This window comes from Cricetulus griseus (assembly GCF_003668045.3).
Source record: "Cricetulus griseus strain 17A/GY chromosome 1 unlocalized genomic scaffold, alternate assembly CriGri-PICRH-1.0 chr1_0, whole genome shotgun sequence".
In the NCBI taxonomy this organism is placed as follows: Eukaryota; Metazoa; Chordata; class Mammalia; order Rodentia; family Cricetidae; genus Cricetulus; species Cricetulus griseus.
Window position 1 is genome coordinate 109,941,611 of NW_023276806.1, and position 15,888 is coordinate 109,957,498.

Below are 15,888 nucleotides of genomic sequence, written 5' to 3' on the forward strand. Positions count from 1 at the left end.
TCATCTTCTTCCTTCTCCTTGGACTGCCCTGTGTTTCTTTCCTCCCCCTTCCATAGAACTCACACTTTTGAGACCTGAACTCTCTGAAATTTTCTATATTCCAACTTTTAATTCAGCTGAAGGGGGCAGGTCAGTACACAACTTCCTGAGAAACTCTGGATTCTGTTTCTGGAATGTCTGCTTAAATTATTGCAAAAATTAGAGTGATGACTGCATTTGGTAGGATAGATGCACAGAAAACATTACACATTTTGTTATTACAGTTTTCTTATAGCATAGAGCACAGAGTGTGTTCTCTGAGCTTCAAGCCCATCCTAGGGCAGAAGAGGAGAACAGCCGAGAAGGATATGGGCTGAAACCTGCTTTTGCTAACTTTAAAGTCTGACTCAGTCTCCTTAAATATATAAGTGAATCCTCTCATGAGGGCTGGAGAGATGGCTCAGTCATCAAAGGCTAGGCTCACAACCAAAGTAATTTACATTTTATACATTAATGACTGTGGCCATTTCTTTAAGAATACAGAATCCTTGCTCCTCATAAGGGAGATATCATATTGTAACTCAGTGTGTCTGCAGCTATGCTTAGTGGTTTGTAAACTCCCTTATGTTGCATTTTCTATGATTTCTATTAAAATATCACTCATTTCCATTGGAATAATGAAACTTTTTTTAAATAGACTATCCCATTTATTTTTATGCTGAACTTTAGCTGATTCTTTTCATCTAAAGGAATACTGATATTAGCTTTATTTATTTAAATTTGAATTTTCTTGTATTTTCATGTATTTTGATCACTGACCTCCATGCTTCTCCTATTAGGGAAAGTCCTTGCTCAAATAGGTCCATAACACAATTCATTTACTTTATTGTTTCACTCAGTTTTTTTAAGCATTCATAATGTCTCAGGCTTTTGAGTCTCTTCAGAAAATGGCACCAAACATCATGAGTAAGTCAAGCATGAAATTAGAAAATAATGTAAATAGGATCAGAAAGTCTATTTCCTTTAATGGAATTTCTAGCCATAGCTTAACACATTGAACAGCATTAAGTTACATTAAGAAATCACAGTGCTACAGAGAGCAGAAGACAAACAGCAACGGCACACGACTAAATCCTAGGGGAAATATGTACCCTTCTGACAGCCACTGATGCTTTCTTTGCTGGGTGAGGCTAGAATTGACCCATCCTGAGCTAGGCAGGTTTGCACTTTTGTACTCACTGTGTGTTAACCCTTTTCTCTGTATTCATAGCATTTTCAGACTGGTTTAGAGGTAGACATCACCTTCCAGGGTGTCTCCTGTTCATACAAACGTCTCTCTTCTATTATTATCCCAAGCTTGCCCTTACACAGATTATTGACAGTTCACTTAGTTCCCTCCATGCATTTTGGATATTCTAGGACAATGTCCAAACCCAGTTCTCATGTACATGTTTGTATTTACCCAATGCCGTGTCATCACATAAATGTATCCATATAATTTCCCACTTAGCTGACACTTTAGCTCCAGATGATTGATCCTGTGTGATTAAATAGGGAAGAAGATGCTCTCTACCCATCCCACTTTTCTCTGTGTTAACTCTATAGGGTCATCTGTCAGCATGGCAGAGAGAATTTATGGCAGGTAGAATGAACAATGGCTTCAGGAGCCCAGGACCATCTTAAACATGGTATCTATTTTGCTACAGCGACAATGATGGTTTTGTGGAATGCCACATGTTTCAGTCTCTGCTTATAAAAATGAGCATTTAATTTCTTCTGAATAAGTTGCATTACATTGATGGTTTTTATAACTGGTGACTGAAATTGCTACATGTGTATTGAGCTTTGGTAAATGAGATTGGGAGGCAGAGGCAGGCAGATCTCTGTGAGTTCGAGGCTAGCATGGTCTACAGAGGCAGTTCCAAGACAGGCTCCAAAGCCACAGAGAAACCCTATCTGGAAAAACCAAAAGAAAAATCTGCAGTAACAATTTCTAAGCTGCCTTTGGTTGACTTAGTTTCTGTGATTTGGCTTAGGCCCTACTCAGAGCTGTTTGTTTACTGATCCTGTTACTTGTGACTACTTCTCGTCCTCCTCCTCTTCTTCCAGTAATTATTAATAATACAAAATATAAGTTTTCTAAAAATAATCGTGGGAGATGTAACTATTCTTCACTCTAATGAAATTCAGTACTTAGAATATTCTACACACTGGCAGATGCTGTTTTCCAATGGAATGCGAAGGCCTTGTGACTGGATGGGGACTAAATCAGGAGTTCTCTTCTTTGCTACTTACTTTGGCTCTCTTATATAAAACTCTCCTCATTGTAGACCATGAATTTAGTGGGAGGCAAAGATGTGACAGAAAGAGATTCAGGAGATTATCAAGTCCTATCTCCTAAAGAGTTGCTCTATAAACTAGGAAATGACTTCAGGTTTAACCACTGACATAGCAGAGGCACAAGAAAATCTATTCCAATCAAATGAATTGGCCTTTTACATCAAAGAAATGTCTTGACTTCCCAAGTCCACCTCAGAAGACCCCTTAGATTTCCACCACCACAGGCAGTAAAGCAGTTTAATTTGTCACCCTGATGTTGAGGTTTCCCTCCTCCTGAAGTTAGAGGATGTGATATATTTTGACTTACGGGAGTATATTATAAGAAAAATACTTCCTATCACTGGAGCCTAATAGAGTGACAGGAGGCATTTTCAATAGATATTGTAAACAAAAATATGCCACCAGGAAAAGCTGACTAATTACTTGACAATTGAATCTGCCAACAACTTTGACCACTTACCAAATAAGTGCCTATGTAAGTTTTAAGAGCATGGGCTGTGGAAAATCTGTTTAGGCAAGGTTAGAAGGCAGCGATTGTGTAGTGCATTTGGACTCATCTCTACCATGAACTCACATACTCACAGAATCTTAATGAGGGTGATAATATTACACTGAATAGCTGAAGGACTGAATAAATGTGTTAATCATCTCAGGCTATGGATAACATGGAAAACATAACTAAATGGCTGTGAAGGTGGCTGTGGCTAGGATTGAAAGTATATTAGGGTGCAATGTCACATGAACCACAACTAGATTCATTGAAGGCTAGCTTTGTCAAGTTGGATTCAAAGCTTGGTGTCTGACAATCTCATGTAAAGATACCAATGGGATCCATTTTTATAGACCTGTCCTCCCCTTACTATATAGTGGGAATCTAAAGGCATTAAAATCATTCTAGAAAACTTTCAGGACACCTAGATATAGGATAATTATTATTTCTTAAATCTTTCCTTGCTTCTCTACTCAGCTCTTACTATCATTTTTATTTTAATTTATAACTAGGTGAAAGTAATAATTGTCATGGTCCAAAACAGATTCACACATAAAATCATGACAGAGCTCTTCTACTTCACAGTAAGGAGAGCAAAGCCAACCACTTCAAAGGTTAAAAAAATTCACTGCTACAGATTTTAGTGTTCAGTAATGACTTTTCACTGTGAGTTTTTTGTGTCATTTTTATCTGAGGTCTCTGCTTGTATTGAGTCAATTTTATTATCGTTAATGGGACTCTCAATCTTTTGGCAGCATCTAGCAGCCTCAGGGAGTGCGGCCAACCAGCATAGAGAGTGAAGGCAGAAACAGGAGTTGAAGGGGAGGGCTGAGGGAAGGGAGACCAGAAGTTCAGCCAAACAGCCAGCCAGAGGGACTAGGCCAGTTCCAAGAGGTCAGGCATCAGTCAGCCAACATTTGATAAACAAGTGAACTCAGCTACCGAGCTTCAGTCAGCTTCGTTTTGCTGAGTCCCATCTTGGGAGGGAGGTGACCTGACTATTCCTTAAGTCCTGGAGGGCTTTCCAACAAAATCCCTGTGTTCTTGAGCCAAGAACATACATATGGGACCAAAAGAAATGATGTTGTTTTCATCAGTATTGGGAGGATAGAACAAAAATGTTCAAAGATAGTTCCATCTTTGCCAAGTATCCAGATCAATAATGGTGCATTAGTCTCTAAGTCTCAGGGGACAGGATGTATATATAGCCTTTACTGCTGTGTGTCTTTATTTCTGTTTATCTGTTTTAAATTTGTTTCAAACTTACATATTCTTTGCTAGACATTACAAAGGATTCCCACATTCTCCTCTCAAAGAACTCCTAGATTCTAGAATCTTCCACGCTGCATTTGTTTTTCCTGACCTTTCCCTCTTCCCCAAACAAAATAGTCCTGCCCTAAGTTCCCATCAGAGCTTAACAAAGATATACATACATGTTACTCATTGAACCAGAGACTGTTCAAATTCTCTAACTGATCTTACAACTTCCTTTTCTCCTTTTCTTTGTCCAAGATCCTATTTAGCCACCCATATTGGTCTCATTGATAGTCTTTGGATTGTTCCTCAACCTGTCCCTATTATACATGTTCATGAGGTTCTGGAAGAATCCGTCTTCTCAATGCTCTCCCTTCAGTTTCTCTGATAGGTCTACATGACTTGCTATAAGCCAAACATTCTTGGCAGCGATTTCATTGAAGTGAGGTGGGGTGATCTTGTAGGGTTCTCTACAACCCCAGCCATCCCAGAAGGTGGTCATCTCTCTAGCCAAGCCTGTTCCTCACTACCAAATAATTTCATAATGCCACTAGAAATAATAAGTGTTATTTTCCTAGTGATTAGTAGGCCTCTTGGCTCTACCCCTATTCTGTCTTTCATGAATATAATCACATTATGAATTCATTTACTCTGAAGAAAATTAGCTAAAGGAAAATCAGATCTTACAGGTATGTGAAAAAAATAACAGAAATGAAGGTGGTTATTTGGAATTGAACTTTATGAATTATGATGAGAAAATGATTGAATGGGCTAGTAAATGGAGGGAGGAACTGAAGCATACAGTCATGGCACTCACGGAGAGGAACACAATGGAGCTGAGAGAACAATTCCAGAAATGAAGAAGGTAAGAAATGAGGGGTTAGAAGAGAACCCACTGAGTCCAAAATCATAGAGATGCTCAGGCGTCACACAAGACCACAATAAGCAAAGTTTTACCACTGCACAATTACATGCAGCAAAAAGAATGGCTTTAAAGTACCACATGGAAATTTACCACAGGGACAGCCATGAAACTTGGTGAGAACAATGGAAATCAAAAGAAATTGAGAATTCTACATCACATAAAGGCTGTTACTGTCCCAACATGCAGCTGGCCCTCTCTGCATCACACATTTGATAATCATTTTTGTACATTCAAATCTTCCCTTCAGACCAAGATTAATATTTACTGGAGAAGCTAATTGGAAACATTATATGGAAAAAATGTGAGTTTGGGCAACAAAATTCTCCAAGTTTTAAAAAATGTTATTTCTATGCCTCAATAAAATGAGCTATTTATCTGTTAGCAAAATAGTATGGCCTTTCTCCCAGTTTTATTGGATTTGATTTTATCCTTTTTATTTTCTGAAGAACTTGCCATTTCTGGCTGTGGCAGTTGGATGCCTACTCTTCTGAAGTCATACCTTTATTTAATATTTAATGTTAGCATGATGTCTGTTATCTGTGCTTCACTTCGCTCTTCTGTAGATGGGTGTGCTTACACCATCACAATACAACTGGAGATAAATACAGACAGCAGCAGCAAGTCAGAAAGGAAGGCTTTACAAAGTTTTTCAAGTAACAAGGTATCTGTTTTCAAAGTAATCTTCAAGCATAGAGTTATCGAAACCTTTAAAACCATGTAGCTGTCATTTAAACAGATCACAGGTCCATGGAACAGAAGAATCTGGAGACAAACGAACACAATTTTAGTCCATTGACAAAGGGTCCAAGAACACAGAAAGGCATAAGCACATTCTTGCCAATCAGTGCTGCTGACACAGTGGCTATCCATATGAAGACAAGTGTAACTTGAGCTTCACACTCCACCGTTAATAAAAAATAAAAATCTAAAAATGGGCTATAAAACATGAGGACTGAAAGTATGAATGTTCAAGAAGACAACACAAAGATAAGGGTTTGTGATGTTGATTTTGGCAATGGTTTATTTTTAGTATGACACTAAAGCATAGCTAAAACAGCTAAAATAGAAAAGTGGTATTGCATTATTAATAAACAAACAGAGATGGGAATGAAAACTCTCCACCCAACAAAAGGATTACAGTGACAACGCCATCCTTATAACTGGACCAAATACCATGTTTGATAAAAAAAATCTCACATATAAAATTAATGAGGAATTGACTCAACAGTATCAAATCAGATGATGTAATTTTTGAAATGAGCAAATAACCTGAAGGTATTTCTTAAAGGGAGATATGCAAAGGGAAACAACAGTTTTTTGTTGTTTTTAAAAAACATCCAGTAATATGAATATCCATAATAAAAAATATCCAGTAATATGAATGGCCTTGGATATGAAATCAAAACTGCAATGTGTTGTATCAGAATTCGAGGATGGCCTTTGACAGGAAAAAGGAAGCACATGGAGGGGAGAGAGTGTGAATAGGAACAGCTACTTTCGCCAGCCGTTCCAGGTGTTCCTCATAAAATTAAAAGCAGAACTGCTATAGGACCAAGCAACCTTATTTTTGTGTTATACTCAAACATAATGAAATGAAGGTCTCAGAAAATACACCTGCACACTGAGTCTCACCACAGAATAGTTCAGTGTGGCCAACATGTGGACTCAACCTAAGTGTTCAATGGGGAAAGAATTGTAAAAAATATCTCACAGAGGGGGAGGGAGGGAGAGGGAGAGACAATTAATATTCAATCTCAAAATGACAGGAATCCCATAATTTTCAAAAAAGTGAATGAGCGCTAGAAACATTGTTCTATATGATTCAAATCAATCACAAGAACAGCCCCATGCTGCTGCCCAAGGCTGTGAGGCTGTCATGATCCATGTTGCTGCCAGTCGTCATAGGCAGGGAAGCTTCTTTTGTAATGGTATCTATGATTGCAGACTCATAATTCAGAATGAGACATTGAAAGCTTCTGTGACACTCATGCCCACCCCAGAACCCCTCATAAAAAGAAAGAGTGAAGACAGGACGCCATTGAAGATGGTCCTTAAGAACTGTGATAAAGGTGCTGAAATGTAACCCTCCACAGGTGATGGCTTCTGGCAGGGGATGGGTAAGGACTCAGTTATCCATAAGGGACAGGCAAGTTTGACCATGCTCTGGTGAGTATGTGGGTAACACAAATTGGACTTGGTGTATTTGGTGTATTTCTGTTTTTGCTCACGCGCGTGTGTGCGTGTGCGTGTGCGTGTGCGTGTGTGTGTGTGTGTGTGTGTGTGTGTGTGTGTGTGTGTAATTCCCAGATAATCAATAGAGATATTATGTTAGAAAAAAAAGAAAAAAGAAAGTGTGTGGAATCTAAAATAGTGTGCAGAAAAGCAGAATGACAGCTGTGGAGACCTGGAGGGGGCAGCATGGTGACTATAGTAGCAGCGTGTTCCAGCTTTGAAATTTGCACAGATGGTAGTTTTGGGAAGTTCTCAACCATGTAAGAAGATAGAAATGGTGATGGGTGCTGCTGATGCCATTATTTCATATACTTGTGTCAAAATCTCATCTACATTGTAAATATGTGCATTTTGTCCAGCTGTACCTGTGTGTAAAGTTGGGGATATAACTAAATAAATATGTGGGTTAGCAATAGCTGATAGCACCAACGATTGGTGACACAGTGAAACAGGAAGCAGAAAGCCAAATCTTGGAATAAATATGAATAAGCTTATGTGGTGAACAATACAGAAGATAAGAGAGGAGGGAGGGAGAGAGAGGGAGGGAGAAAAGAGACAGAGAAAGAGAGAGAGAAAGAGAGAGAATGAAGGAGAAAAGAAAAGGAAAATATGTACTATATTTTTTGCCAGAAGGCACATGAAAACTGTCTAGCAGAACCATCTAGACTGGCCATGATGTCAATCTCACCTCTTTGCGCTATTTTTTTTCAGCCACAGCCCTTTAAATCACTACTGTTTGTGCAGCTCTCTGATACTTTGGACCATTAAAAACATGCCCCAGCTTTCCTAGTTACTCTTGGCAGGAGCTGGTTTGTAACACACTATTCAGTTACTAAATGGATTGCTGTCTTTTGAATGTTTATTATCCTAAAAGGTCCTTGGGGAAAAGGCATGGCTCCTAGGGTGGCCTAGTTGGAGGTCTCTATGTTGTTGGGCATGTGTTCTCACAAGTTGGACTCTGGTATCATCATCTTGCTTCAGCTTTGTGATGTGCTCCTTTCTGCCACATCCTCATACTGTAATATGCTGCCTTTGTCAAAGAACCAAAGCCGTGGACTATTTGATCTTGTACAGGAACTCCCAGAATCATGAGCTGAAATAAAAATTTTCTTTATAAATGAATGGCTTTGTGTATTTTGTTATAGTATTTCAAGGATGAACAACAGAGTGATCATTCCTTTACAGTCAGAAATACAGTAGTTTTTATTAACAACATAGAAATGGAAACACGGAGCATCTGAGATCCCTCTTAATCAGCATGAGTCTTCTCTATAATATCAACACCATTAGGCACTGGTATGCTTAGAGCTTTCAACTTGTAGGAAAAAATTGGGATGTTTTTCAGTCTCTAGCAGCTAATAGTGAGTCCAAGGATGCTGATGCTGCTCTAGGGAGCTCTTTAATATGGTAGCATGCAATACTGTGCTTTGCATGCAGCAGCCATGGTTTTCTTTTAATGTCCCTCATTTGGCTAGTTGTTTTTCATGTGACATCCAAAGGCTTATTTCTTTTTTTAAATTAATTTTTATATATCATAATATATATATATATATATATATATATATATATATATATGTATATATGTTTGCCTGCATGTATTTATGTGTTCTCTGTGCATATCTGATGAAACCAGAAGAGGGCATTGGATCCCTTGAAACTGAAGTTATAGATGCCTGTGAGCCACTATGTGGGTGCTGGGAACTGAACCTGGGTCCTCTGGGAGACCAACCAATGCTCTTAACCAATGTGATAGCTATTCTTGTTTGTCTACTTGACTACATGTAGAATTAACTAAGACCCAAGTGGTTGGTTACACATCTGGGGTACTTTTTCTTTCTTTCTTTCTTTCTTTCTTTCTTTCTTTCTTTCTTTCTTTCTTTCCTTCTTCCTTTCTTTCTTTTTGTTTTTTTGAGACAGGGTTTCTCTGTGTAGCTTTGGAGCCTATCCTGGAACTCACTCTGGAGACCAGGCTGGCCTCGAACTCACAGAGATCTGCCTGCCTCTGCCTCCTGAGTGCTGGGATTAAAGGCATGTGCCACTAATGCCCAGCTGAGGGACTTTTAATTAAATCATTTGAAGTGGGAAGACCCACTTCTAATCCTGATATTTTGAGGTGGGAAGATCTACCTTTAATCTTGGCCATACCTTCTGCTGACAGCCTATAAAAAGGAAATGGAAGAAGGAAGCTTGATCCCTTTGCCTACTTGCTCCCACTTTAGCTGGCAAGTTCATTGCTTCACATGTATTAGAGCTTACTTATTTGGGTTTCTGGCATGTACTGAAGACCAGTTCAGATATCCAGCCTCATGGACTGGACAACTACTGGCTTCTTGGACCTTCTGTTGGTAGACAGCCAATGTTAGACTAACTGGACCACAGCCTATAAGCCATTCTAATGAATACTCTTTATATATAACTATTCTATCAGTTCTGTTCCTCTAGAGAACCCTAATACAACCACTGAGCCACGATTCCAGCCCTCCAAAAGGTTATTTCAAATAATGTTTTAAGCATCCCTATTCTCAGAAAACTGGAGGCAGTTAATTAAGACATGGAACAAGTCATCAATATTATAACAAGCACCAGAATATTTAGCAATTATGTGTATAAAAGTAAAGTCCCTGGGAGAAGCATAAATAAAATGAACTTTAAAAAAAGAGAACATTTTTGCCTCTTGAGCTTTAAAAAAGTTAAGTTCCCATGTTTAAAGATGTTATAATCTACTGATTTGTGTTGAAAGAACAGTTTGAGATTCCCAGTATACTTTTAAAAATTTTAAATGCTGAAGTCAATGGATGGGATGGGACTTAGGAGACAAAGACATCACATAGTGCACAGGCCGGCGCTGCCAGAGGAAAGCCTACATGACACAATGTGATGTTAGGTTTTGCCACACTGACACCCAGGACTCTGGGGACATTTAGATGGCTGCACTAGAGCAGGGTCATTTACACACTGTGTACTGTGAACCCTTCTCTGCTGAGATTTAAGATCCCAGAGTGACTTCATCAAGTTCAGAGTCACAAAGGCAGTGGGGGCTTTTGTGTAGTCCAACAATGAGCTAAGCAGAGACTCTGCTGTAGTGCTTATTATAAGTAAGCCAGTTATGTTCAAAAGTTAGCTACAGATAATTTCACAGGGTTCTGCTCTGTGACCTGTTACAGGACAGTGCGGCAAAATGCAATTGTAACTGGCTTGGAAATGGGGAAGATGAAAACTCACGCAGGGTGGTGGGAGAAAAATGAAGACAGGCAATGAAATCATGTGCCTTCGTAGCTTCAGGCAGCCCAGGTCTCCTAAGAGTTACATGCTGTTGCCCACTTGACTTATTCTCAGCAGAGAGTGCTCTGCTCAGTTGTGTCCTCTTTGGTAGCACCGAGTGCATCAGGAGCTATGAGCTTGGTGACCTCTTGAGATGATGGAAGTGGACAACAGGTGCTGAAGTCGCAGCTCTTCCCAGGTGCAGGATAATGATTACACAGAAACACTTTCCTTTGTTTTTGCCTACTTCTAGCTGATATGCTTATGGAAAAATTGATTTTCACTAATTTATGTCACAACACTGTATTTCATATATTTGATTGTTTAGAATCTAAGTATGATTTTTTTCTAATGTTGGTGTTAAAATTTCACCTCACTGAAACAAGAGGATTCACTTACCTATGCATCCATGCTATCTGTCATCTATATTTTCATTTATTGATCCAGCAACCTTATTCTTTTGAAATTCAATATGCAGATTGCCTTATCCACTGAAAATGATAAAGTTCAAAGTTTACTTTTGAGTTTGCACAAAGAACACAAATTATGAAAGGTAAAACTGCATAGTAATTGTTCTTTGTTAAGAAATGGAGGATTGTAGGGCGTTGGTGGTGCATGCCTTTAATCCCAGCTCTTGGGAGCTCCGGAGGCAGAGGCAGAGGCAGGTGGATCTCTGTGAGTTCCAGACCAGCCTGATCTACAAGAGCTAGTTCCAGGATAGACTCCAAAGCCCAGAGAAACCCTGTCTCAAAAAACCAAAAAAAAAAAAAAAAAGAAAGAAAGAAAGAAAGAAACTGAGAGATTATTTTTTTCATCTCCCTCCTTTCTTCCCATTCCCTCCTGCTACCTCTCCCACTAATCCATTCCTCCTCTGTTTCTGTTTAAAAAGGGGCACACCTCCCACTGGTATTAACAAAGCAGGGCATATCAAGTTATAGGAAAAGTAAGCACCCCAAAAGGTGAAATTTTATGTAGAAAGAGGAACTATGTTAAATTTTATAACATGACAACTTTAAGCTTCCTATGTGCTCTCTGTGTGTATATGTGTGAGTGCATGTGTATGTGTGAATATGTATCTCTGTGTGTATGTGTGTGTATGCTCTGTTGTGTGTATATGTGTGTATAAGAGAGTGAGCACATGGAGAATGAGTAGGCAGGCTGTAGAAAGAGAGTTTCTGTGTGTCTGAGTTCTAGGGCTCTCTCTGTGGGAAGGGACAGGGAGTGCCTTCTACACACCTTTTAATACTTTCTTATTGAATCATTGAAATATAACTTTTGCTGAAAATCATTTAAATTTCAGTTAGAAAGTGGAAACTATTATTTGTAAAGAACTCCGGTAGTAAGCTCTAGTAGCAGGAGCATGAGATTGCTCTATGGTTAAGAATGTACACTTCTCTTGCAATAGATTTAGTTCAGTTCATAATGTGGACCACACACACACACACACACACACACACACACACACACACACACACACACACAGGTGGACTAATGGACTGTCCAAAGGGTAGATACACATGCATATATACACATATTTTGGTAAGTTTTGAGTTGCACCAGAGTGTGGCTACAATTTTCCTTCTGTGTCCTGGATCTGCCTGTTTATGATCTGTTCAGTACACATCTGCTGGGTCTAGTTGGCATGTGTTGTTGGTAAATCTTTCATTTCCTCACTACCTCATTTCTAGTTGTATGTGTTATTGAACATAGTGCATAACCATGTTTAAATGTTACAGGGGAATTGTCAGTTTCTTTTTTCAGTTTTCTTAAATTTATCTTATACGTTTGGGAGAAATATTGTTAGGTGAATATATATTTATATTTGTATGTCTTCTGGAAGGGACTTAGGATTTTATTAGTACATAATGGCTTTCTTTGCCTTAAATTACTTCTTTCTTCAAGCCTATTTTGCACATTACTATGTCACCTTAGATCTCTTTTGAGTATGTTGACATGGAGTATATTTTCCTACTCCTTAACTTTCAGCCAACTTGTTTCTTTAAATCTAAAACAAGTCTTTAGGGACAACATATGTTCAAATCACGTTTTAACTTACCCTTCAATATCTACTTTTTAATGGAAAGTTTAATCTATTTATAGTTAATGTTATTTTGTCTAAAGGATTTCTTTCTGTCCTTTGCTGTCTGTTACCTATATACCTTATGTCTTTTATTATTCACTAATTTCTTTATTACAACATTGTTTTACACCCGATAAATAACCTCAAGTTATCTTATCATTTTCAATGCTTTGGAGCTGTTTCCTCATGAATGATAACACTGATAACCTTTTATAAGCCAGTGTATGGTCTGGGTGAGCATCAGCTTAGCTACAGCTTGCACAATGGGCTGCTCTAGCTGTAGCTCATTGTGATTGTGCTGCACTCTGTCTCTCTCCACATGGAGTGGCTGTCCAGTCTCCTTTCATTTCAGCTTTATTTCTGCACGTGGTATCTTTTTTGTTGCAAACAGGGCATCTTGAGTGTTTTCATGCACTGATCATGGATTTTTTTCCTTCTACTATCCATGTTTAATTTTTCTGAGCTAACTGTAAAAACATTGTTCTTTATTGTGGCTTGAATTGTCTGTTATATCAGGAAGTGGAAAATTCACATTTGGATATTTTCTAGCTACCTAAGGAAGGACTGGGTGACTATGAGCACTGGGGGTGCTAATAGTACCCTCCAGGCAGTTCTTTGTAACTGCAGGGTCACTGCAACCTTCTTCAGTTTGTTCGGAGCATGTGCACACCATGAACAAGTGGGTACTTTCTGGTTTATCTGGAAATGTGGAAGCTTCCAAAAGATATATATATATATATATATATATATATATATATATATATATATATTCTCTGTCACTTTTTTTCTTATTTGATTGACCTCTGATTTACCTCAGCACATTAGGAATCAGAAACCTCTAATTGTTTAGAAAAATTTCTATCTAAGGAGCAGTGGTGTTGGGAAAAATGGACAGTCAGTTCTAGCAGTTGAAGCAAAGGCAGAGTTTCTGAGCTTGTCTTTTGGGTAATCAACAGAGAGAAATCAACCAATCAACCAAGCAAACAACCATCCAACCAACTAATCTACCAACCAAACAACTAACCAACCAACCTACCTATCAGTCAACAAACCAACCAACTTATACTTAACATAGCATCTTTATGAAAAAGATCTGTTCTGTTGAGTATAACACTGGAAAAGCCTGATAATCCATTGACTCTATATGACTGTGTATGTTTATTTCCATGTATGTCCTGTGATGCCACAAGATGGATAATGATCAGTCTTTTGAAAGAATCGATTCTGACAACTTTTCCTTATTTTCTGGAACAACAGAATTTTTAAATCCTGTATTCTGCTCCTGTGGCTGACGCTGTTGATATCATTGTGTGCAAACCTTTACTGCAGAAAATCCTGCCTTTTTTTTTTATTGGTTTTGAACATAGTAGTTTATATCCTTAAATTTTTATTAACTGGTTAAATCATTTTTTATTTCTTTTATTTTTTTCATAAGAATTTTGTCTGTATGTATATATGTATACCATGTACATGTCTGGTGCCATGGAGGTCAGAAGGGGGCACTGGATCCCTTGGAACAGCAATTCCGGATGATTGTGAGCTACCATGTGTGTCTTCTACAAGGGCAGGCAGTGCTTTTAAAACACCAACCCATCTCTCAAGTCCTGTGAAAACTTTTTTTTTACCACTACCTATTTTATTATTAGCTCATCTGAAACATATGTTTCAGACAGAGTATGCAATTAAGTAGGAAAGTATATTAGGAAAACCACATCTGCATGGTGTGATGGTATATGTACTGGATATTCAATATCAATACTATGTTTTCTTATATGAATAAATTTGCCTTTTAATTAACTTATTCAAAATAAAATAACACAGTGAATTTAGCACCTGGGTGTTCTACAGTTGAGAGCATTGTCCCACTAGGGATAAAATAAGCATTTGCAGAACCAGGCTTTCTGCCTGAGTTTGTTTAACTTGGACCACGGACCTTGTGGCTGAATGACATGCTTCATTCCAACTTTGAAACTGTCAGCTGAGTTAGGATGTGTTGATGAATGTTATTGCTTTTACTAGAAGCATGAACACTGGGACATTCCTGCTGCCTGCTTGTTTCATGGCATAATGAGAGATCTCAGGACTTTCCTCTGGTGGGTAGATGTTGGCACCTGAGGCTGACAGGTATATTTCAGGTAGCCTAAACTATAAAGTTCCTTTTTTGCCTTTGTTAATGGTCCCAGAGGCACCTTTACCCTACTTCTATTGAGCGTGTGTGATACTGTAGACCCCTCTGAGACTGCCCTGGTGTTATATATAATATACTGATGTTACTTCTTCATGGATCCTATTTCTGCACAGGAGCACAAGGTCTGTTGACACCTGTTTTACTGTTGAAAGCCAACTTTTGGTGTCTCATAGGCCACTGTGGGGTTTCTGTACTGAACTGCTATGACAACCTGAGTCATCCTGTGCTCATTTCCCTATAGGTCCTGGGGTTTAAACACGCACCTGAGTAAGCTTTGGAGACTGGGAAGTTGCTGAGAGTCACAATGTCAGAGCATCCATTTCAGTTCTCACTTCTGATGCTTACAGAGTTTATGGGATTGGGGACTCCATGTGAAAAACTAGGTTCAAACACATAGCACTTATGTCAGTTTATAGAAGTGGGGTACATTCAAAACAATTTTTTATTATTAATTTTGAAGTGGTGTTCTTTCCAGTGCCAGCTCTGCATAAAGAGGAATGAAGTGATTGATGCCAAGATGATGGTGTTGAACTGCACAATGACAAAGCAAATCTCCAGAGAATCTTGCCATCTAGAGAACTGAGAACCTGACTGGTCTTTAATAATTGAACTGAATGTCTCAGTGACTGGACGTCAGCACAGCTGACCTGCTTGTTTTCCCTGTGCCTTTGTTGTGTTTTTGATGCTGAGATGGAACTCTGGGCCATCTGCATGCTAAGCCCGCATTCTAATCCTAGGCTATACTCCAGCTGCTACCCTGTACATCTGTGTAATCAGATAGTCAGGATCATTTAAAATCCAAGGTTGACTTCACTATAGATAATTACTGCTACTCAGGGATTACCTTAACAAGAATATGCTTTCTTTCCAACTAGTTTTACTCAGTTTGATATCAATATAAACTAGGGAAGTCTAATCGATAGCAGATTATTTAACCTAATGAATCAATGATAATAAAAGAGGATGAAGATTCAGATTCTATTATTTAGACACAACAAGAAAACAATAGAACCTGGCCAAATTCTTTGATAAAAGTAACAAGAAAAATAACTATTTTTGTTAGAAACATTTTAAGGCTCAAGGCTGAAAACTTCCTAAGGGGAAAACATGGTCAAGGCTGCGTGGCTGGATTTAGGGAA